Genomic DNA, 24,608 nt, shown 5'->3' with positions numbered 1-24,608 from the left:
TCTGGGGTTTGGCAATGTTCTATTGCTTGACCTGGGAGATGTTATGTGGGTGTTTGTTTTATAATTTGTTAATTGTACATTTATATTTAATTCACTTTTCTGTATATTTCACCAAAAGTAAAAAAAATTAGGTGACCCTTTGAACAAATGGTAGCCTGTAGAGCAAATCATTAATAAAATTATTCTCTAATGGACTTCTAGTGAGAAAACTTTTCCCCATGAGTCTCTGTTAGGTGCCTAATTTATCTCTAAATTCAAGACCTTTGGACACAATTGATTTTGCTATAACCAGGAAAGGTTCTTTCCAGATACATCAGATATCTGGCTCTAACTCCCTGAAAAAGAATGTTGAAATGCTAGAGGGAAGATTTTTCCTCTTTGATAACCCGTTGCTTGTGAATGAGCTAACTGGTGCGATCTGGTATAGACTAGAAAGCCAGTGTATTTCTGAAATCAGGGTACTTATTTCTAGAGAAACGTGGAAACATTAACCAGATCCCCAGGGAAAGGCTTCCTGACAGACTGTTTTTGCTTCTTAGTTGTACAGATTAGACATAAAATGAGATGTGCCTTGAGTTTTTTATTCTCTTCAACATTTCAAAATATATTTAAAAAAAAACAAAAACAAAATGAAAAACTTAAGTAAATGAACAATAAGGTGACGGTCTTTCACAGTGTAAAGTGTAACTTTTTTGTTGCTCTCATTATGACCCCATGCCTTCATTACTCTAAGTGGATAGAAATTTTCAGACACAGGTTACTGTACACGGGATGATTCCATTTGGAAATGTAGGCCAAAGAGCAGAGAGAATAATCTTTCAAAGATATATATATCTTATGTATCTTATGTTGTAAAACACGCTCACATTTATATACAAATTTCATATTTATAAGTACAAAAGACAATGCAAATGAATAATTAATCTATAGCCAATATAGATAATACTGTTGTCCCTGTTCTCTGTTTTCTAATTTTACAAGACAATTGTAGCTGTCTGCATACAGGTGGACTTGACTTGTAGCAACTGGAGACAAGGTGTAGTTCTGCATATGTCTGAGATTCCAGAACTAGACTCAATTGTGGTTCCAGATCAAATCAGCCTGCAGACAATGGCTGTTCTCTGGTGCACATGCAGTTGAGCAGAGCAGCACACTTGGGCACAGGGGTTGGCCCTCAGCTCACTGTCCTGCTGCCACCCTCCACCACCTCAGAGGCCACTGTAACTTTGGGAGAATAACCTTTGAACCTCAGTCTCTACAATGCTTAAATAAAGAGAACATTCAATTAGAGAAAATAATTTTAGCAGTTAAATGTTCCGTTTTTCCAAAGTGCTATAGATTTGACTCACACTGGTTTAGACATTTCCTAGGAAGAAAACAAACAAATCTGTATGTTATACTCGTGCCCCCTTAAAATGTATACGCTGAAGCCCTAACCCCAAATGTGACTGTGTTTGGAGATAGGGCCTGTACAGAGATAATTAAGGTTAAATGAGGTCATAAGAGTGGGATCCTAATCTGACAGGATTAGTGTCCTTATAAGAAGAGGAGCTCTAACCAGAGCTTCCGCATCCCACTGCTTTGCCCCCACAGAAGAAAGGCCATGTGAGAACAGAGGGAGAAGGTTGCATCTGCCAGCCAAAAAGAAAGGCCTCTCCAGACACCAAGTGCTTGGATTTTCCAGCACCTTGATTTTGGACCTCCTGCCTCCCGAACTGTGAGAAAATTAATTTTTGTTGTTTCAGCCACTCAGCCTATGGTATTTTGTTATGACAGCCTTAGTGGCCTAATACACTGTGCCATCTTCTTAAAGAAGCTACCATACTGCACATTGTATTTTTTGATGCTCATGTCCCAGTCACTATACAGGGTTTGTTTCTTTAAGTTAAATGATGCTAATCACTTAATTCAGTCAACAAATAAGATAACTCACTCTGTGTCAGGAATTATTCTAGCTAGTGGCAATATGGCAGTGAATAACACAATATCCCTGCCCTTAGGAAATTTATATTCTAGTGGAGAGGGGTAAAGCACAGATGAGAAGACTTTAATGACCCCTAAGCCAGCAGTATTTCACACTAGAGATTTTAAACTTGTTTCCATTCAGTTAAAGGAACAAATCAATGGAAGTCTTTATGAACATGTTAACCAAGAACATATTCTACAGGAAGAAATCCCTTGTCTTCCCTTTTTAAAAATTGCCGAAATTAAACACAAATGTAAGTTAAATGAGATTCACAATCTATGAAAAGGCTAAATTAAGAATTGGTTTCTTTTTAACCAAGAACTGTCCAAGCAAAAACAAAACAAAACAAAAAAGGTGCTCTTTCAGGATGATTATGTAAAACGTTTTGTCAGACCAACATTGGGAAGCAATCCAACCCTTGCACACAAATGCCTAGCTACATGGCAAAGCACTCAGAGTCATAACCTTCACACCATAAAATCACTCTACAAAAGGAGCTGAGTGTGTTAGATATTACATGATCAATAGTAGCATCCTGCAGAATGTCACAGTCAGAATTCTATCAGTCTCCCAGTCTTTGAAATACTGAGGCATGAAAACAAAACCCACAAGTATTGCCTTAGGTATAGAACTAAGAGAAAGCTATTGAGCTATAATTGAGCAACTGATAATGTGCCTCATGGCAGGATAGGATGGAAAATACAATTTTAGCAGTGAGTATTGCTGAGAATTGTTAAAAACAAAAAAACAAAAACAAACAAAAAAACCTACTTTCCAGAAATCCCAATAGAATTTCTTACCTAAAGAGAGAAGGTAGGATTTTAAACCAAATGTAGACCCATTTTCATATCTGAGATTAGTTTGAATATGGAAATTTCCATGTCAAAGTCATGATTTTCAAAGCCTTCCAGACCAAGAGACCAGTGATAGGCATGTGATCCACATTTTATTGGTTAGTGTTAAGACTGCCCAGTAAGGCAACTAGGCTAGTCATTTGCCTATTTGTGTTTACTCTCAGATCTGGTGTCTTTTCTCTTTCTCTGTTCTCAGTAACATGGGACTGGCCTTTGCAAACTACATATTCTAAGCTTTCTAGGCAGCCTGGGCTCCTGGGCTCTAGTAACAACTCTTTTTCCTTTGAGTATCTTCAGCCCTAGGCAAGATATTGGCTCTCTGGATTGCCTCATTGTCCCTTGCTGTTTGCCTTTTTGGGTCTTCCCACAGGTCCATAATTAATTGCCCATATTTGATGTACTATATTGTACCATGTGGCGTGGGTTGTGTGGTTCCTGCTAAGCCTAACTGATATAGTACTTCATGTAAGACAGTGCCTTGTGTTATACAGCTAGGACCTCTCTCTTGAGTCTGAACCTGTGATAGAAAATTAGCATTGCAGTAATTGCTGAGGCAGAGAATAGCAGAGCATTAGAAGATCCCCAGAAGTTCGGGTCTGTATTTTCTCCTGAATGGTAATTGTGTTCTCTGTGACTTTCAATTTTGCAATTTCCACTTTGTTCTAGAAGATATTGAGGTTTTCCTTAAAGCAGCCAATGTGGGAGTTATGACCATTTCCTGCCCTTCTTACTTCTCTTCATAGCTTTACAATATACTCAGGTGTGTCTCAGCTCCACATAACCTGAAATAGCCTATTACCAAACCTGAATGAAAGAAGTCAAGGCGGTAAATCTGGAAACTGCTCTAAAGACACAAATGCACGTGACTTACATGTCTTCAGGCCTTAATGAAGGTGTGCAGGCAATTTAAATTTATTGAGATTGTTGACATAGTAGAACTTCCATCTACCATTTTGTTATATTTGTTTTCTATTTTTCTCATTTGTTCTTTGCTTCCCTTTCTCTTTTCTTACCTGCCTTCTATTAGATTGATTGCATTTTTTAAATTATTCCATTTTATCCCCTTTGGTGGCTTCTTGGCTCTCTGGTTTTTGTTGTCATATAGGTTTTTGTTGTTGGTTTTGTTTTAGTGTTTGCTTTAGGTTTTATACCATATAACTTTAATTTATCATAACCTAGCTTCAAGTAACATATTCCTTCATGTATAATTTCTCTTTCTCTGCCTTTGTGCTATTGTCATAATTTAATGCTTACATGTTATATACCCCTCCATACATTTTTTTTTTTTTTTTTGAGACGGAGTCTCGCTCTGTCACCCAGGCTGGAGTGCAGTGGCGGAATCTCGGCTCACTGCAAGCTCCACCTCCCGGGTTCACGCCATTCTCCTGCCTCAGCCTCTCGGAGTAGCTGGGACTACAGGCGCCCACCACCACGCCCGGCTAATTTTTTTGTATTTTTAGTAGAGACGGGGTTTCACCGTGGTCTCGATCTCCTGACCTCGTGATCCGCCCACCTCGGCCTCCCAAAGTGCTGGGATTACAAGTGTGAGCCACCGCGCCTGGCCAATACATTGTTATTATCTTTCATTCAAACAGTCAACCGATATTTATTTATTTATTTATTTATTTATTTATTTATTTTTGAGATGTCGTCTTGCTCTGTTGCTCAGGCTGGAGTGCAGTGGCATAATCTTGGCTCACTGCAACCTCTGCCTCCTGGGTTCATGCTGTTCTCCTGCCTCGGCCTCCCAAGTAGCTGGGATTACAGGCGAGCACTACCACTCCTGGTTAATTTTTTTTTTTTTTTTTTTTTTTTTTTTTTAGACAGTCTTGCTCTGTCGCCCCGGCTGGAGTGCAGTGGCATAATTTTGGCTCACTGCAAGCTCTGCCTCCTGGGTTCACACCATTCTCTTGCCTCAGCCTCCCAAGTAGCTGGGACTACAGGTGCCTGTCACCACGCCCAGCTAATTGTTTGCATTTTTAGTAGAGACGGGGTTTCACTCTGTTAGCCAGGATGGTCTCGATCTCCTGACCTCGTGATCCACCCGCCTCAGCCTCCCAAACTGCTGGGATTACAGGTGTGAAGGCACTGCGCCTGGCCTTTTTCAAATTTTTTATAGAGATGGGGTTTCACAATGTGGGCCAGGCTGATGTCAAACTCCTGGCCTCAAGAGATCCACCCACCTTGGCCTCCCAAAGTGCTGGGATTACAGGCATGAGCCACTGCATCCAGTATATTTATTTATTTTTAATTAATTTCAGTGAGTTTTTGGGGAACAGGTGGTGTTTGGTTACATGGAAAAGTTCTTTACTGGTGATTTTTGAGGTTTTGGTGCACCCATCCCTGGAGCAGTGTACACTGTATCTAGCGTGTAGTAGTTTACTCCTCACCTCCCTCCCACCATTCCCTCTGAGTCCCCAAAGTCCATAGTATTATTTATTCTTATGCCTTTGCATCCTCATAGCTTAGCTCCTACACATCATTGAGAACATATGATGTTTGGTTTTCCATTCCTGAGTTATTTCACTTAGATTAATGGTCTCCAGCTCCATTCAGGTGGCTGCAAAGGCCATTATTTTGTTCCCTTTTATGGCTGAGTAGTATTCCATGGTGTGTGTGTGTATATATACACTATTTATACATACCACATTTGCTTTATCTACTCATTGATTGATGGGCATTTGGGCTGGTTCCATATTTTCGCAGTAGCATTTTGTGCTGCTATAAACATGCATGTGCAAGTGTCTTTTTTTGTATGACTTCTTTTCCTTTGTGTCGATACCCAGAAGTGGGACTGCTTAATCAAATGGTACATCTACTTTTAGTTCTTTAAGGAATGTCCACACTTTTTCCATAGTGGTTGTACTAGTTTACGTTCCCACCAGCAGTGTAATAGTGTTCCCTGTTCCATCCCAATATCTATTATTTTTTGATTTTTTTTATTATGGCCATTCTTGTAGGAGTAAGGTGGTACCACGTTGTGGTTTTGATTTGCATTTCTCTGATCATTAGTGATGTTGAACATTTTTTCATTTGTTTGTTGTCCATTTGTATATCTTCTTTTGAGAATTATCTATTCATGCCCTTAGCCCACTTTTTGATGGGATTGTTTGCTTTTCTCTTGCTGATTAGTTTGAGATCCTTGTAGATTCTGGATATTCGTCCTTTGTCAGATATACAGATTGTGAAGATTCTCTCCCCCTCTATGGGGTGTCTGTTAACTCTGCTGTTTATTTCTTTTGCTGTGCAGAAGCTTTTTAGTTTAATTAAGTCCCATCTCTTTATTATTTTTCTTGCATTTGCTTTTGGGTTCTTGGTCATGAAGTCTTTGCCTAAGCCAATATCTAGAAGGATTTTTCCAATGTTATCTTCTAGAACTTTTATGATTTCAGGTCTTAGATTTAAGTCTTTGATCCATCTTGAGTTGATTTTTGTATAAGATGAGAGATGAGGATCCAGTTTCATTCTTCTACACATGGCTTGCCGATTGTTCCAGCACCATTTGTTGAATAGGTGTCCTTTTCCCACTTTACATCTTGTTTGTTTTGTCAGAAGATCAGTTGACTGTAAGTATTTGGCTTTATTTCTAGGTTCTGTATTCTGTTCCATTGGTCTGTGTGCCTATTTTTATACCAGTCCTATACTGTTTTGGTGACTATGGCCTTACAATATAGTTTGAAGTTGGGTAATGTGATGCCTCTAGATTTGTTCTTTTTGCTTAGTCTTGCTTTGGATATGTGGGCTCCTTTTTGTTCCATACAATTTTAGGATTTTTTTTTTAGTTCTGTGAAGAATTATGGTGGTATTTTGATGGGATTGCATTGAATTTGTAGATTGCTTTTGGCAGTATGGTATTTTCACAATATTGATTCTATCCATCCATGAGCATAGGGTATGTTTCCATTTGTTTGTGTCATCTATGATTTCTTTCAGCAATGTTTTGTAGTTTTCCTTGTAGATGTCTTTCACCTCCTTGGTTAGGTATATTCCTAAATATTTTAAGGCTTTTATAGTTATTGTAAGAGATGTTGAGTTCTTGATTCTCAGCTTGGTCATTGTTGGTGTATAGCAGGGCTACTGATTTGTGTATATTAATTTTGTATCTTGAAACTTGACTGAATTCATTTACCTGTTCTAGGATCTTTTTAGAGGAGTCTTTAGGGTTTTCTAAGTATATGATCATATCATCAGCAAACAGAGACAGTTTGACTTTCTCTTTACTGATTTGGATGCCCTTTATTTCTTTCTCTTGTCTGATTGCTCTGGCTAGGACTTCTAGTACAATGTTGAATAGAAGTGGTGAAAGTGGGTATCCTTGTCTTGTTCCAGCTCTCAGGGGGAATGCTTTCAACTTGTCCCTGTTACGTATAATGCTGGTTGTGGGTTTGTTATAGATAGCTTTTATTATCTTAAGGTATGTCCCTTTGAATTTGTTTTTGCTGAGGGTTTTAATCATAAAGGGATGCTGGATTTTATAAAATGTTTTTCCTGCATCTATTGAGATGATCACATTGTACTTATTTTTAATTCTGTTTATGTAATGTATCACATTTATTGATTTGCATATGTTAACCCATCCCTGCTTCCCTGGTATGAAACCCACTTGATCATGGTGGATTATCTTTTTCATATGCTATTGGATTCAGTTAGCTAGTATTGTGTTGAGGATTTTTGCATCTATGCTCATCAGAGATATCGGTCTGTAGTTTACTTTTTTTGTTATGTCTTTTCCTTGTTTTGGTATTAGGGCTTCACAGAATGATTTAAGGAGGATTTCCTCCTTCCCTATCTTTTGGAATAGTATCAATATAATTGGTACCAGGTTTTTTTTGAATGTCTGATAGACTTCATGTGGGAATCCATCTGTTCCTGGACTCTTTTTTGTTGGCAATTTTTGAATTACCATTTCAATCTTACTGATTGTTATTGGTCTGTTCAGAGTTTCTATTTCTTCCTGGTTTAATCTAGGAGGGTTGTATATTTCCAGGAATTTATCTTCTCCTCTAGGTTTTCTAGTTTGTGTGTGTAAAATTGTTCATAGTAGCCTTGAATGATCTTTTGTATTTCTGTGGTATCGGTTGTAATACTTTGTTTCATTTCTAATTGAACTTATTTATATCTCTCTTCTTTTCTTGGTTAATCTAGCTAATGGTGGATCAGTTTTGTTTATCTTTAAAAAAACAGCTTTTTGTTTCATTTATCTTTTGTATTTTTTGTTGTTTTTGTTTCCATTTCATTTAGTTCTGCTCTGATTGCTGTTATTTCTTTTCTTCTGCTAGGTTTGGGTTTTGTTTTTTCTTGTTTCTCTAGTTCCTTGAGGTGTGACCTTAGATTGTCTATTTGTGTTCTTCAGCTTTTTTGATGTAAGCATTTTAAGCCATGGACTTCCCTCTTAGCACTGCTTTTGCTGTATCCCAGAAGTTTTGATAGGTTGTGTCACTATTATCATTTAGTTCAAATAATTTTTTAATTTCCATCTTGCTTTCATTGTTGACCCAGCATTGAGGCCATTTACATTCAACATTAGTATTGAGATGTGAGGTACTATTCTAGTCATCATGCTAGTTGTTGCCTGAATATCTTGCGTTTTTTTTTTTTTTTTTCATTGTGTTACTGTTTTATAGGCCCTGTTAGATTTATGTTTTCAGGGGGTTCTATTTTGGTGTATCTCGAGGTTTTGTTTGAAGTTTTACAAGTCCTTTTAGCAGTTTCTGTAGTGCTGGCTTGGTAGTGGCAAATTCTCTCAGCATTTTTTTTGTCCGGAAGAGACTTTCCTTCTTTCATTTATAAAGCTTAGTTTCACTGGATACAAAACTCTTGACTGATAATTGTCTTGTGTAAGGAAGCTAAAAATAAAACTCCAATCCCTTCTGGCTTGTGGGGTTTCTGCTGAGAAATCTACTGTTAATCTGATTGTTTTTCCTTTATAGGTTACTTGATGCTTTTACCTCACAACTCTTAAGATTCTTTCCTTTATCTTGACTTTGGATAACTTGAAGACTGTGTACCTAGGTTATAAACTTTTTGCAACGCATTTCCCAGGTGTTCTTTGAGCTTCTTATATTTGGATGTCTAGCCCTTTAGCAAAGCCAGGAAAGTTTTCCTCGATTATTCCCTTAAATATGTTTTCTAAACTTTTAGATTTCTCTTCTTCCTCGGGAACACAAGTTATTCTTACGTTTGGTTGTTTAACATAATCCCATACTTCTTGGAGGCTTTGCTCATTTTTTTTTAAAAAAAATCTTTTTTCTTCGTCTTTGTTGGGTTAATTTGAAAGCCTTGTCTTTGAGTTCTGAAGTTCTTCCTTCTACTTGTTTGCTTGTCTTTCATCTCCAGAAGTTGTGGTTGTTTTTTATTTATGCTATTTTTCTGGAGAATTTTTTGTCCATATCCTGCACTTTTTACAAAATTTCTTTAACTTAGTTTCTACCTTTCTCTGTTGCCTCTTTGAGTAGCTTAATAATTGACCTCTGAATTCTTTTTCTGGCATTTCAAAGATTTCTTCCTCATTTGGATCCATTGCTTGTGAGCTAGTGTGATCTTTTGGGGGTGTTAAATAACCTTGTTTTGTCATATTACCAGAATTGTTTTTCTGGTTCCTTCTCATCTGGGTAGACTATGTCAGAGGAAAGATTGTGGCTTAATGGCTGCTGTTCAGATTCTTTTGTCCCACAGCGTGCTCTGTTGTTGTGGTGCTCTTCCCTTTCTCTAGGGATGGGGCTTCCTGAGAGCCAGACTACAGTGATTGTTATTGCTCTTCTGGGTTTAGCCACCCATCAGAGCTACCAGGCTCCAGGATGACACTGGGGAGTGTCTGCAAAGAGTCCTGGGATGTAATCCATCTTCAGGTCTTGCAGTCATGGATACCAGCACTTGCTCTGGAAGAGACAGCTTTACAGTCCACAGTAAAGTGGATTCTGTGAGGGTCCTTGGTTGTAGTTGTGTTTAGTGCACTGGTTTTCTCAAATGCTGTTAAACAGTCAACCAGCTTTTCAAAGAGGTGTGTTTTTATTTTTTATTTTTTTTATTTTTTGAGACAGAGTCTCTCTCTATTGCCAGGCTGGAGTGCTGTGGCATAGTCTTGGCTCACTGCAGCCTCTGACTCCCTGGTTCAAGTGATTCTCCTGCCTCAGCCTCCTGAGTAGCTGAGATTACAAGCACATGACACCACGCCCAGCTAATTTTTGTATTTTTAGTAGAGACAGGGTTTCACCATATTGGCCAGGATGGTCTCCATCTCTTGACCTCGTGATCTGCCCACCTTGACTTCCCAAAGTGCTGGGATTACAGGTGTGAGCCACTGCACCCAGCCAAGAGATTTTTTAAATAAGGAAAAAGTATTTTATATTTTACCCATGAGTTTATTATCTAGTACTCTTTGTTACATAGATCCACGTTTCCATATGGCATTATTTTCCTTTTGTCTGCAATATTCTAATATTTATTGTAGAGCAGATCTGCTGCTAATGAATTCTTTTAGGATTTATAAATTTAAAAAGTCTTTATTTTCCCTCTGTTTTGGGAAGATCTAGTCACTGGATATAGTATTCTACTTGAAAGCATTTTTTTTTCCTTTCAATACTTTAAAGAAAATGTTTCAATGCCTTTGAGCTTCCATTGTTTTTAAAGAGAAATCTGCTGTCATCCCTCTCTTTGGCTATCTGTACATAATGTGTCTTTTTTCTTTGGCTGCTTCTAAGGTTTTCTCTTTCCCAATTGTATTAATCAATTTGATTCTAATGTGCCTTACTGTAGTTTTCTTTATGTTCTTTGTGTTTTCAGTTTGTTGAGTGTCTTGGATCTATCAGTTTATGCTTTTTGTTAAATTTGTTTCTTTTCTCAACTATTTTTTCTGTCTACCCTCACCCCCCAAACTTGTACCCTTCTGAGCCATCTCCAGTTGCATGTATATTAAGTTTCTTGAGGTTGTTGTTATTGTTCATTTTGTTTGGTCTTTTTTCTTACCTTGTTTTGTTTTAGATAGTTTCTATTATTGTCTTCAAGTTTATTGCTCTTTTACTCTACAGTGTCTAGTCTGTTTTTATATGGTATATGTTTCATATTAAGTATTGTATTCATCATTTCCAAAGTTACATATCTTTCATATCTCTCCTACTTGTGCTCATGCTTTCCCTTACTTTGTGAACACATAAAATATAGTATTAACTATTTTAATTTCCTCATGTGCTAATTCTATCATCTATATGATTTCTGGGCCAGTTTCAAGTCACTGATTTTTCTCCTCATTATGAGTTTTAATTCTGATTTTTTGCATGCCTTGTAATTTTTCACTGGATGACAGTGTGGATTTTACCTTTTTATGAGTGCTGGATATTTCATATTTCTTTATATGTTTTTGAACTTTGTTCTAGGACCTTGTTTAGTTATTTAAAAAGAGTCTGTTTCCTAGTGCCACTATAACAAATTATCACAAACTGAATAGCTTAAAACAAGAGAAATATATTTTCTCACAGCCATTGAGGCCAAAAATCTACACTCAAGATGTTAGCAGAGCCACATTTCCTCCAAAGGAAGTGGCAGATAATCCAGTACTTACCTCTTCCAGCTTCTGTGGCTTTTTTGGCACTCTTGGACTTGAGGTCACTGCACTTTAATCCCTGCCTCTGTTTTCACATCATCTTTTCCTCTGAGTGTTTGTGTTATCTCCCTTTGCCTCTATCCTGGAAGGACACTTATAATTCCATTAAGGGTCTACCCAGATAATCCGGGGTAATCTCTTCATCTCAAAATCCTCAACTTAATTACATCTACAAATACCCCTTTCCCAAATAAATTCTTATTTACAAGTTCAGGGATTATAACTTGATACCTTTGGTGACCATAATTATAAGATGTAAGGATAAATTAGTTCTCTGTTATTCTAATTTGGCTAGAAGCAAAAGTCTAGGGGGAAGTATAAAGGAACAAGTAAAAAATGTATGGAGTGAACCAGGAAGAAACCCTGAGGATTTCATTCACCAGTTCAATTTGTTAAAAATGTTTACTGAACACCTAATATGTGATGGGGACATAGAAAAAAAAAAATACCCTTGACCTCATAGAGCTAACATTCTAATGAGAGGAGACTAATAATAAAACAAACAAGTCGAACACATAATCTTCACATAGTGATGAGGGCTATGGGAAAAAAATAAAGCAAGCAAGCAAGAGATATGAAATGGACCCCAGAGATTGGTGAACAGGTTATAATTTTGAATAGAGTGGGCAGGGAAGTTCTGATTGGAAATGGGGTATTTGAGTAAAGATCTGAAATAAAGTCAGAAAGTGAGGCACGCACATATCTGATGAAGATGTTTCAGGTAGATGGAACAGTATGTACAAGAGCCTGAGTTAGGAATGTACCTGGTGAGTTCGGAGAAATTGGCTAGAAACCCAGCATCAGATAGAGCAGAAGAAGCCACACTGGGGGGTATGTCAGAGGGTGTAGATCAAATAGGACATTGAAAGCTATATGTAATGACTTTGGCTTTCACTTGAGTAAGATGGAAAGCCATTTGGAATGCCATGATACGATTAGGCTTTGAAGGGATTTCTTTGACTGTGGTGTTGGGAAGAGATTGGGAACAGAGTACGGAAGCAGAAAGATCTGTTAGGATAGAATTATTCAGTGACAGAATAATGGTGGCTTAAATTAGGATGGCAGTGAAGGTGTGAGATGGCTTTAGATTCTGCTGAAGGTAGAGCCAACAGGACTTGTTGGTAGATTACATGTGGGGTATGAGAGAAAGAGAGACATTCAGAAGAAATCTAATGTTTTAGGCCTGAGCAGCGGAGGGATGAAGTTGCTATCAGTTGAGATGGGGAGGACTGTGAGAGGCGCAGGTCTAAAAAGGAAGAGCAGAAGTTTCTTTTTGAATATTTAAGTGTGAGGTGCCAATTATACATCCAATTGAGATGTTAAAGAGATCATTGGATATACTGAGTCTGGCATTTAGAGGAGAGGTCTGGTTTGGGCATATATATTCAAGAGCCAACTGATAGCAAATGGAAGGGAACAGAATTATTAAGTTTAGGAACCTATTAAAATTAGGAAGGTTAGGTATCTTCAAGCCTCTTCTCTTGTAACCTAAGGGGTTATATGGAAAATGTTTCTAAGCATATAGCTTCCTACCTGTTCAATGTTCATTGACAAAACAAATTAAAATATAGAACAGAGAAAAGTATAGAATAGAATTGATGTACAAGAAGTGCAACAGTTGATGAGAGAATGTCTGGAATTTAACATAAACTAGATAATTAAATTCTCACAAGATAGGTATTACTGCCCCCATTTTATGGATAGGGAAACTGACTTTTACAGAGGTCAAACAGCATGCCCAGACTTACAAAGTCAGTGAGTTGTAGAGCTGGGATTCAAATCCAGCATATCTAACTCTGAAGTCCAGGTCCTTCCTATGACTCTCCAAGGCCTTCCAGCCAAACAGTTTAAGGGTAGAAATCATGGCATATTTGGGGCTCAGGGCTCACTTCTTTACTTATGAGGTTAAGCTTTCTGCCACAGGAAATGATCTAGACTAGTTTCTACAAAATGGGGCCAGGAAAGTCATAATTGTAAATATTCATTATTTGAGAACTATTTCCATTATTGGGCTGAAAGCAAAGGATTTGTATATCTTACCACTTGGTTACACGAGATCATGAATAAACAAAATATAATTAAGATTGATTATAAAGATAAACATAGAGAACCCAGCTCATTACTTAACTTTACTGTTATTGATACCAGGCCAGAAAACTTTTCAATTGAGGAACACCATGTTAGCCAATTTTAAATTAAAGTCTCTCAAACATGAAAACCCCACCTACCCCACCTCCCCCACTTCTGTCACTGTGCCGTGCCAGATTGGCAAGGCCATTTGTAAGGGAAGCAAAGTATCCTGGTGGACAGGCCACCTTGCCAGGAGGCACCTGAAGACCTTATCAACAATGAGCCTACTTATTCTTACTGTCCTTTCTTTTTAGATCCTCTATAAAAGGTATAGCTGTTTATCACCTATTGCAGTACCTCAGAATCAAATGTCAGTGATATCAATACATGGGGATAAGAGAGCTCATTCAACGTGAAACGGAAGATACCACTTGGTTTGTTTATCATGCAGTACAAGGGGAGGAAAGAAAGGGAAACAGGGAAGATGGAGCAATGTCCCTCACAAAAGGAGATGGGTGAGCTGTGCCAACAGCATTTCCTTTCCAGAACACCAAAGGAGCCATTGTTACTAATTTTGTATTTTGGTCTTGACAGGAGACACCTGATCCTAGTTTAGGGCTTTATCTCCATGGCAGGACTAAAGCAGTCTGACCTGACATAAAGGGGCCTGGAATGCACACATGTCCTACCAGTCCCATGGTTGGGAGATGGTGTAGGTTGCATCTGCAGGGGGTCTTTGCTGCTTACTACAACTCTGGGGTCTTCAGGTTCGTACCTGAAGTTTCTGAACTCTACAGTGAACGTGGCTCACTTGCTCTCTCCCTCTGGCTCCATTTCATTGAGTTACTTTTCCAGCATTAAGGACTCCTCACCAAATGACTGAAAGGCAGATGACAGGAAGGAGATTTTTTTTGCTTTGGGTTCTCTGACAGGTCTTGTGAACAGGGCTCTAAGCAGATGCTGGCATTAGAAAATATTTGTGTTCTTTGACTTTCCTGATACCTGGTATAGGAAATTCAGTGAAGAAAGATAGCAGGCAAGACAAGGCTTGTATTACAGGATCCAGTGGCACAAAGCAACAGGAGACAAGAAATAGTGGGCACTGAAACACTGACAAGAATTTTACATCCTTGTCTCACTGAGTCTGATCTCTTGATGCCCTGGGAGATGTGAAACACTTACAAACAGCCAGTATTGACTAATGCCTGGAGATTTCACTTTGAAACTGATAGTGTCTGGGGTGAATTAATACAGCACGTGATTTCCCCCACAAAAGTTAATTTTCTGGAAAAACTTTCTGAAGAATGAAATGCCCAGATACTCAGTAGCTTAAGAGTAATGAGAGTTAAGCTGACATCGTGAGAAGGAGATAGCTCTACAGAGGAGCTGACATTTAGTGTGGGCTCTAGCCATGCCTAGCCAAATAAGCAGTATTTTCTGGCAGCCCCAGTGAGAGCCACCACCAGTTCTTTTGTTTAACAAAATCCAAGAGTGCAATTAACAATTTCTATGACTTGGCCTTCAGAGCCTTCAAGTTACAAGAGGATAAACAAGTAGGAAAGAAAAGGGAGACGCCAATGTTTCAGAAATTATGATCTTCAAAGGAGGAGAAATAGTTCAACCACAGGTAAAGTGGTCAGAAATTTGATATCCTTTCTGTGAGAGCACAAGGAGACCCCAAACTGCCAAACCACTGTATCTGAGGAGGTGTTGCTAGGACTGAAGTTTCCAGAAATCTTTGAATGGCTCATTTATTTTACTGGGGCTAAAGTTGATGGGGTAATTATCAGGGCAGGCTGTGGATTTGATTGCTGTTCGGGCAAGCAGGCTTTCATTGTCAGCCAGGAAGCACTTGGGAATTACTTACTGCAATGTGCCATGCAGACCTGTGCGTGTGAGTGTGCATACATGCTGTGTGTGTGCATGTGTGTGTGTGTGTGTGTGTGAGAGAGAGAGAGAGTGAAAGAGAAAGAGAAAGCTGAGGAGGAAGGATGGTCTATCTCTCTTTGCTTTTAAATCCAATTTTTCTCTGCTTGGTGTATATACCAGAGTCAGCAGAGAGAGGTGAAATTTTCGGTGTGCTAAACCCTACACTAAGGATGAATTTCTGTTTCACCTGTAACTCAAGCTTCCCCAGTCTAACAGGATTATATTAACGGGAATAGCCAAAATATCACAGCCCCCACCCCTGCACACCCCCTACCCCTGCACACCCCCCTACCCCTGCACACCCCCCTACCCCTGCACACCCCCCACCCCTGCACACTCCCCACCCCTGCACACCCCCCACCCCTGCACACCCCCCACCCCTTACCACCAATGCATGGCCCAGAAGCTCCAGCTCCATTAAAGTCTCACCCAGTGTTACTCTCTAGTGGGATCTCGTGTACCCTCAGGAACAGTTCCTTTATGCTCTCCTGTTCAGGGTTTCATAGCTGGGGATCAAGATGCCATCTGAGGGTGGCTGTGCCCTCACCTCACCTCTGCATGGCTTCAGTGGTATTCTTGAGAGTCTAAATATCCATGCCAAGGAATGGAGGGGTCACCTTTTTCTAGTGGCCACATCAGCAACCTGCAGGGTACCAACGAATGGCTGTAATTTCTGGAGTTCTCACCAGGCTGAAGCAATACTGCCTCCCCTATTCCATCACCTTTGCCTCCTGGGTAGCCATGAACATGCTGCCAGGTCATGCAAAACCCTGTGAGAACATATCCTCCTCCTTCTGCCTGTAGTTCCTTCTTTCTATGCAGTGCAGATAAAAAATTAAGGTAGGAGGATCCACATTCTACACCAGTGGTTCTCAAACTTTAGCATGCATTAGAGTCACCTGAAGGTTTCATTAAAACACTGATTTCTGGGTGTTATCCAGGCTTTTTGATTGAGTAACTCTGGGGTGGGGTTTAAGATTTTACATTTCGAAATAATCCCCAGATGATTCTGGTACTACTGCTCTAGGGACCAGGTTTTGAGAACCACCATTCTGGACAAGCACTGTGCTGCCCCAGGGCCTCTGATCCACCAGTTGTCTGGGAGGTCCTGCCCCTCAACAGAGACACACCCAGACACGTGCATCTTCACAGAGGGCCCCATTTATGCTCAATCTGGTGCCTCCATTGCCGTCATAGATGAAAACACATTGACCCTCCCATGTTATGCGTTTAAAGCAGAGATTTGCTTGCTTGCGTTCAGGCAATGCAGGTTTTGACTCCAGAACTTCACACCTGCATGTTCCTTATGTATGAATTACTGACCAACACCATTCTGGGGGTAGAGGTGGGGGGTCCCTTAAATGCTGAAGAATGATCATTTGTGTGGTCTTCTCCCTCTTACTGCAAAAATTATTATATTTGATGGTAGAAAATTCTTTCTTTGGTGGACTAGTAAAGCGACTGATGGGTAGGAGGCCTGGAGGATAAAAGGGGATGTAAAGCAAGGGAGAAAAAACGGGAGAGAAGGGGACAAAATGGATGCCTTCTCATGTTGAGCCTTTGAGAGTAGTCCTTGAACTATAGTTTTATCATGGATTAAATGGGCCTTGAGGAAGGGGCCTTCCAGGAAGTTTAGACTATGTCGAACATTTCTGCGGGAAATGTGTTATGAGAAGACACTAGCTAACTTACCCACCAACTGGAACTCAACTTGCTGCAAATTGGAGGTCACAGGAAATGTGCTAAAGGTCTTTTGCCACAGATGAACATTCTTTTGCCCTGACAGTGTGTATCATCAGTCATGCTATGGGAGAAGCACAAATGAGATCTGGCATCTGCTAGGCTGCTGAATTATTGCTGTTATTGTTGGGTTTCCTTTATCTTTCCCATGAAATTACAGTGATCATCACTATGGCATCTGCTGGGCCTGAGATGGATCAGATCTAAAAATAGGATGGAGAATTCAGGCTCCTGGAGACAGTTCATGCACTGTGTGAGCTTTGAACCTTTGGTTTGCTCCAACTTTTGAGTTTGGCTTGAGGTGGCTCTTGGCAATAATGGGACGGAGCTCTGAGAAAAGGCAGTGCATGAAAGTGGAATCTCCAGATTTCATAAACTCCAGGGACCTTCAAGCTAATTGCATTCGACTCCACCCTTCTGCTGATGAGAAACTGAGGCCTAGAGAGTCATAGTAACCACAGCAGGAGTGTGGCCACATGAGATTAGTTTGGGCCTCCAGAAATAGTTTCCTCAAACCTGCCTCCTACGGTGTGTTCCCTGGACCACTGGTGTTTGGGACAGTTAGCAGGTGCTAGATGAAATGGTTTGGGAAATACCAGGTTAAGTATTAAATGTAAGGGCAGGACCCGCTTAAGCTTTCCTAGGAGATATGTACAGTATTTTGAATCTCTAAGAGGAGTTAAGGTAGGCTGCCTCCTTTTTCCTACTGAGCACTTCATGGAAGTACTCCGTGGAACCCATTTTGGGAAATTCTGCATTATGCCCGTAAGTCTTAAAGTCTCCCGGCTGAATTGATACCCCTTAAGATAGGTTTGCTTGAAGTTCTGAGGGGAACAATGTGTACTGGGAGTAAGGTTGTCAAGTAAAATATAGGGTGTTCCAGCTAAATTCAAATTTCAGTTAAATCAATTTTTTTTTCTTTTTTTTTTTTAGTGTAGGTCTCATGCAAGATTTGGGACATACTTAAACGATTATTCATAGTTTAATCTGAAATTCAAATTTAACCAGGAATTCTTGAATTTTATTGCTAAATCTGGCATTCCTAAGTGGAGATTAGAGCAGAAAGAGAGAAAACTAAGAGCTGTTAAGACAGGCAGGCTGGGCCTTGGCCTCAGGAAGGAAGGGGCTACCGTCAAGGTTCTGTGCCAAGGAGACAGCCCAGGTGTTTCTAGCCCACTTAGACCAGAGGCTTCAAATAGGACTGGCTACTGGCTTCAGTCTGGAAATTTGTGGGGCAATTTTTGTTGTGACACTGATTGGGAGGTTCTACTGGCACTTAATGGACAGCAATGCCATATGTCCTGTCATGTGTCAGACAGTCCAGTTTCCCACTCCACATTCTTTGTGAGTGTCCTACCTGACATTCTTAAATGTGCTTTCTTACTTCCCTTAAATGCAAGCCTATTCACTGTATGAAAGTGCTAGCTCCTGACAACTTCTTTAAGTCTCCTGGGATGCTCATACTCCAGTATTTACATGTTAAATTATATGTCATTTTATGCTGACTTACTTTCCTTTTATTTATCCTCTTTCCTATTGTTAAGGCAATGTGTGTGTGTGTGTTCAATTATTTACAATTATTTATATCTATAGGCAATAGTATCTGTGATTTTCTTTTTAGGAGAGTAAAATAGGTATTATAAAATGTTCATAATAAAAATGAACACTTGTTTGGTAGAAATAAGAAGTATTGACTGAGCCACATTGTTTTTCTTGGCTATAGTAAAACCCTGAGTTCTGCTCTCTTCTTCTTCATTAAGTGTATTAGTTCAAATTAGGTTTGGCTACATTTAATGTAAAAACAAAATGAGATTGATAAATAAAAATAAAATCCTAAATGCCATACCAACTGAATGGATCCTTCCCCACTTGGCCAAGGGGATCCCAGAAAAACCTTAAAAACTGGCCATGATGGTACAGAAGGTTGGACATGCCTTGTTATACCCCCTCCCTCACTAACCACTATTAGGCTTTCTTTCCTAAGCGTTAAACAAAAACCAGCCCTTTGGAAGGACTTGTTCCACTGCCCAATTCAACCAACCTCCCTTTTGTGGTTTTGACACAACAAATGATCAGCATTCTTTCCTGATAAGAGACTGCCAACCACAAAGTGGTTCTGGCCATCTATGGATGCTGTGCAGAGGGCCTTTGTGTGCTCTGTTTCACCCTTGGATGTATAGGGCCTAATTGTAATACATTTAAATGTTAGGTCTCCACCCCAAAGTGAACATGGGACACATGTTGTATTCATGTTAGTCCTCTACACATGCCCATGCCTCCCCTTTGTGAATATTCATAGCTCCTCCTGTAACTGTCAAATATATATATATTTGGCCACCCTGCTCAGCATATATCTCTGTCTTATTCTTCCCACTCTCAAGAGCCTATTTCTGGCTTCTGACTGGAGGTTACGCTTGCCAGCTTATCAGAATGGCTGCCTGCAGGCTGCAACGCTTTATGAGAAATAAAGCTCTCCTTTCCAAATTTGTGACTTCATCCTTCAGTTGACAAGAAAAAGCAGTGGCTTCAACAATACAGCAGGTTATTTCTGTTGCATGTAAGAGAAGTTAAGAGGTAGGCTGTCCTGTTTTGGGAGGCTGCATCCTTCCAGGTCTCTTTTGCCATCCTCAAGATGGCTGTTAGGAGGTCTTTGCCATGTTGGACACTCGTTTTTGGAAGCCAGCCTCCATTCTGAGGAGGCAAAGCAGCCACATGAAGAGGCCCACAAGAAGGGAACCAAGGGTCCTAGCCAACAGTGTCAGCTGAGCTCCCAGCCAGTGGCTGCATCCAAAGCCAGCCTGGCAAGTGAGGCTATTTCAGCCAGCACCTTCCAGCACCCAAGCTGTCACTATGTGACACCAGACAACTGTCTGGTGGATACACAGAAATGTGATAAATGATAGGTCATTGTTCTTTTAAGCCACTAAATTCCCCCTTCCCCTACCACTATCACTCCACAGGTAGGGGGGGATTGTTATATAGCAATTGATAACCCAAACAGCATTCGTTTATTCATTCATGTGGACTCATATGCTAAGCACTATTTCAGATGCTGAGGATTCAGGAGTGAAAAGGTAGAAAAAATCCCTTCCCTCAAGAAGTTTACCATCTAGCTAGCTCCTCCTTTTATTCCTCTAGAGGCTACAAATCATTTTTCTCTTCAAGCCACCACCCCTACTTCTTGTTTTATGGGGAAGTTGGAGACAATTAGAAGTGAATTTTTCCAACTTCTTTCTCCCACACCCACATTTCCCTGGATCTACACTGTCTCCTCTCCTCCACTGTAGCTCACGGCAGGGCCAGAACCAGCCCATCCCCTCTTTTCTGCTATCCAGCTACCAGACTCTGGATCCTATCCTTCCTCTCATGTGCCTTTAACTTCTGCTCCATGAGACCAACTCTTTCATAATATGAACAGATTCATCTCTACAGCCCTAAAAACTAGCAAAATAAAAAGCTGCTCTTTAATCTTATCTTCACACTGTACCTTTTGCTCTTTCTCTTTTAGCCTTCACAGCCAAGTTTCTACAGATTGGAGTCTTCTCATTCTTTCTGTTTTCTCATTTCCAGTTCACTAGTATATAATGGTCATGGAAGGTCTCTCTGGGAAGTGACATTTAAGCTGATATAATAACAGTTTCTTGATTCTTCATATTGCTGGAACTTTCAGCAGCATTTGCATTTCTAACCATTCTTTCCTTCCTCAACTAAACTCTAGGGTAATCTATTGGTTCTCTTCCTACATCTCTAACCCATCTATCTCTTTCCCTTATCTTTCTGGCCATTCTGCATCAGGTATTGTTCAGGGTTCCACCTTCAGCCTTCCTGTCTCACTCACCTTCTTCGCAGCCGAATTCATCCACATCCATAGTTTTAACCCACAACCAAAGTGCTAATGACCCCAAACCAGTATGTCCACTCCAGACTGCTACCCCAAGCCCCTTCGTTCATTTGCCCAGCTTCCTTCCAAGCAACTCCACTTGGGTTTCCACCAGGCAGTTCAAGTTCAGAGCTGAATCCAATTTCTCCACCTCTTTCCACTACTCCAAGTCTCAGCCAGCAACACTTCTTGATGAAGCCTGAAACCACAGAGCCAACCTAGATTTCTCTCTTCTTTTCTTGTACCATCACCCACATACATAGGAATTTTTTAAAATCATAAGATCCTCTTGATTCTATATCCTTACGATTTCCTGTCTCTATTCTTCCATTTCCATCCCCACTGTTCAGAACTGGCCCTTTCTCCACTTATAGAAGCCTTACTGGACTCCTTCTCCCAAAGTATTTCTTCCTTCAATTAGTCCTCTTTTCTACTATCAGAGTGACATGTCTAACATTTAAAATTGATCAGATCTAGCTGCTGTTCAGAATTCTCCAATAGCCTCTGCTCTGGGTCCTGCTTGGTGCTTTAGTTCCTCCCTTCCCCACCCACCTTTAGTCCTCCCCTGGCCACGTCTTGGGATCAGAGGGATGTGCACAACTTGAACCTGCCCCACCACTCCCCAATTCAGGTATTCTGACCCTAAGGACTCCCTGTGTGCACAGTGTGGAAAGGCCTCTGCGCTCTTGCACGGCCCCATGAAGTATTAGGAATAGGAAATTTGCTGCCTCATCCATTCCCCACTATTTCTGCCTCCCCTGAGTTTGCTTACTTCCCCTCATTTCCTCATTTCTGTGCATTCTTTTTCTCTACCTGCAATGCTCTCCTCTTTTACCCATCAGCGTAAAATTCCTACTCCTTTAAAAAAGTTTCAGTAAGTTTTTGGAAAACAGGTAAAGTTTGGTTACATGAATAAGTTCTTTGGTGGTGATTTCTAAGATTTTGGTGCCCCCATCACCCAAGCAGTATACACCATAACCAATGTGTAGTCTCCTATCCTTTGCCATCCCCTACCCTTTCCCCAAGTCCCCAAAGCCCAATGTATCACTCTTGTTCCTTTGTGTCCTCACAGCTTATCTCCTACATATGAGTGAGAACATAGGATGTTTGGTTTTCCATTCCTGAGTTACTTCACTTAGAATAATGGTCTCCACTTCCATTCAGGTTGCTGTGAATGCCATTATTTCACTCCTTTTTATGGCTAAGTAGTATTCCATGGTGTGTATGTGTGTGTGTATATATATATATATATCACATTTTCTTTATCCACTTGTTGATTGATGGCCATTTGGGCTGGTTCCATATTTTTGCAATTGCAAATTATGCTGCTATACATATGCATGTGCAAGTATCTTTTTCACGTAATGACTTATTTTCCTCTAGGTAGATACCCAGTAGTGGGATTGCTGGACCAAATGGTAGATCTACTTTTAGTTTTTTAAGGAATCTCCACACGGTTTTCCATAGTGGTTGTACTAGTTTACATCCCCACCAACAGTATAAAAGTATTCCTCTTCACTGCATTCTTGCCAACATATATTTTTATTTTTTTTTATTATAGCCATCCTTGCAGGAGCAAGGTGGTATCACACTGTGGTTTTGATTTGCATTTCCCTGATCATTAGTGATGTTGAGCATTTTTCCACATGCTTGTTCCCCATTTGTGTATCTTCTTTTGAGAATTGTCTGTTTATGTTCTTAGCCCACTTTTTGATGGGATTGTTTTTTTTTCTTGCTGATTTGTTTGAGTTCATTGTAGATTCTGGATATTAGTCTTTTGTCAGATACATAGACTGTGAAGACTTTCTCCCAACCTGTAGGGTGTCTGTTAACTCTGCTGATTATTTATTTTGCTGTGCAGCTTTTTAGTTTAATTAGAACCCATCTATTTATCTTTTTATTGCATTTGCTTTTGGGTTCTTGGTCATGAAGTCTTTGGCTAAGCCAATGTCTGGAAGGGTTTTTCTGATGTTATTTTCTAGAATCTTTATGGTTCAGGTCTTAGATTTAAGTCTTTGATCCATCTTGAGAAATTTTTGTATAAGGTGAGAGATGAGGATCCAGTTTCATTCTTCAACATGTGGCCAGCCAATTATCCCAGCACCATTTGTTGAATAGGGTGTCCTATCCCCACTTTATGTTTTTTGTTTGCTTTGTCAAAGATTAGTTGACTATAAATATTTGGCTTTATATCTGAGTTCAGTATTCTGTTTCATAGGTCTATGTGCCTATTTTTATACCAGTACCATGCTGTTTTAGTGACTATGGCCTTATAGTATAGTGTGAAGTCGTGTAATGTGATGCCTCCAGATTTGTTCTTTTTACTTAGCCTTGCTTTGGGTATGTGAGCTCTTTTTTATTTTTTTGGTTCCATGTGAATTTTAGGATTGTTTTCTAGTTCTGTGAAGAATTATGGCAGTATTTTGATAGAAATTGCATTGAATTTGTAGATTGTTTTGGCAGTATGGTCATTTTCACAATATTCATTCTACCCATCCATGAGCATGGGATGTGTTTCCATTTGTTTGTGTCATCTGTGATTTCTTTCATCAGTGTTTTGTAGTGTTCCTTTTAGAGGTTTTCCACCTCCTTAGGTATATTCCTAAGTATTTGTTGTTGTTATTGTTGTTGTTGTTGTTGCAGCTATTGTAAAAGGGGTTGAGTTCTTGACTCTATTCTCAGCTTGACTGCTGTTGTTGTATAGCAGAGTGACTGATGTGAGTACATTAATTTTGTATCCAGAAACTTTGCTGAATTCATTTAACAGTACTAGGGACTTTCTGGATGAGACTTTAGGGTTTTCTAGGTATATGATCATATCATCAGCAAACAGTGACAGTTTGACTTCCTCTTTACCGATTTGGATGCCCTTTACTTCTTTCTCTTGTCTGATTGCTTCGGCTAGGACTTTCAGTACTATGTTGAATAGAAATGGTGAAAGTGGGCATCCTTGTGTTGTTCTAGTTCTCAGGGGAAGTGCTTTCAACTTTTCCCTGTTCAGTATAATATTGGCTGTGGGTTTGTTGTAGATGGCTTTTATTACCTTAAGGTATGTCCCTTCAAATTTGTTTTTGCTGAGAGTTTTAATCATAAAAGGATGCTGGATTTTATAAAATTCTTTTTTCTGCATCTACTGAGATGATCATTTAATTTTGTTTTAAATTCTGTTTATGTGATGTATCACATTTATTGACTTATGTATGCTAAACCATCTCTGCATCCCTGGTATGTAACCCACTTGATCATGGTGGATTATCTTTTTGATATGCTGTTGGATTTGGTTTGCTAGTATTTTGTAGAGGATTTTTGCATCTATGTTCATCAGGGATATTGGTCCATAGTTCTTTTTTTTTTTTGTTATGTCCTTTCCTGGTTTTGGTATTATTAGGGTGTTCTGGCTTCACAGAATGATTTAGGCAAGATTCCCTCTTTCTCTATCTTTTAGAATAGTTTAATAGGATTGGTACTAATTCTTCTTTAAATGCCTAATAGAATACAGCTGTGAAACGATCTGTTCCTGGCATATTTTTCCTGTTGGCAAATTTTAAATTACCATTTCAATCTTCCTCC

General features: G+C 39.6%; 1 long non-coding RNA gene across 1 annotated transcript; it reads right to left on the bottom strand.

Moving 5' to 3' along the window:
* Nucleotides 1-566: 566 nt before the first annotated feature.
* LOC129491573 (uncharacterized) lies at nt 567-19,778 on the bottom strand. Its single transcript, XR_008660581.2, has 4 exons — nt 17,111-19,778; nt 15,971-16,061; nt 11,378-11,501; nt 567-1,224 (listed from the first exon to the last, which is right to left on the bottom strand). It is a non-coding gene; the product is annotated as an uncharacterized lncRNA (long non-coding RNA).
* Between the last annotated feature and the right edge of the window lie 4,830 nt (nt 19,779-24,608).

Source organism: Symphalangus syndactylus, chromosome 10 (assembly GCF_028878055.3).
Source record: "Symphalangus syndactylus isolate Jambi chromosome 10, NHGRI_mSymSyn1-v2.1_pri, whole genome shotgun sequence".
Lineage (NCBI taxonomy): Eukaryota > Metazoa > Chordata > Mammalia > Primates > Hylobatidae > Symphalangus > Symphalangus syndactylus.
This window is presented reverse-complemented; position numbering and strand designations above follow the sequence as displayed.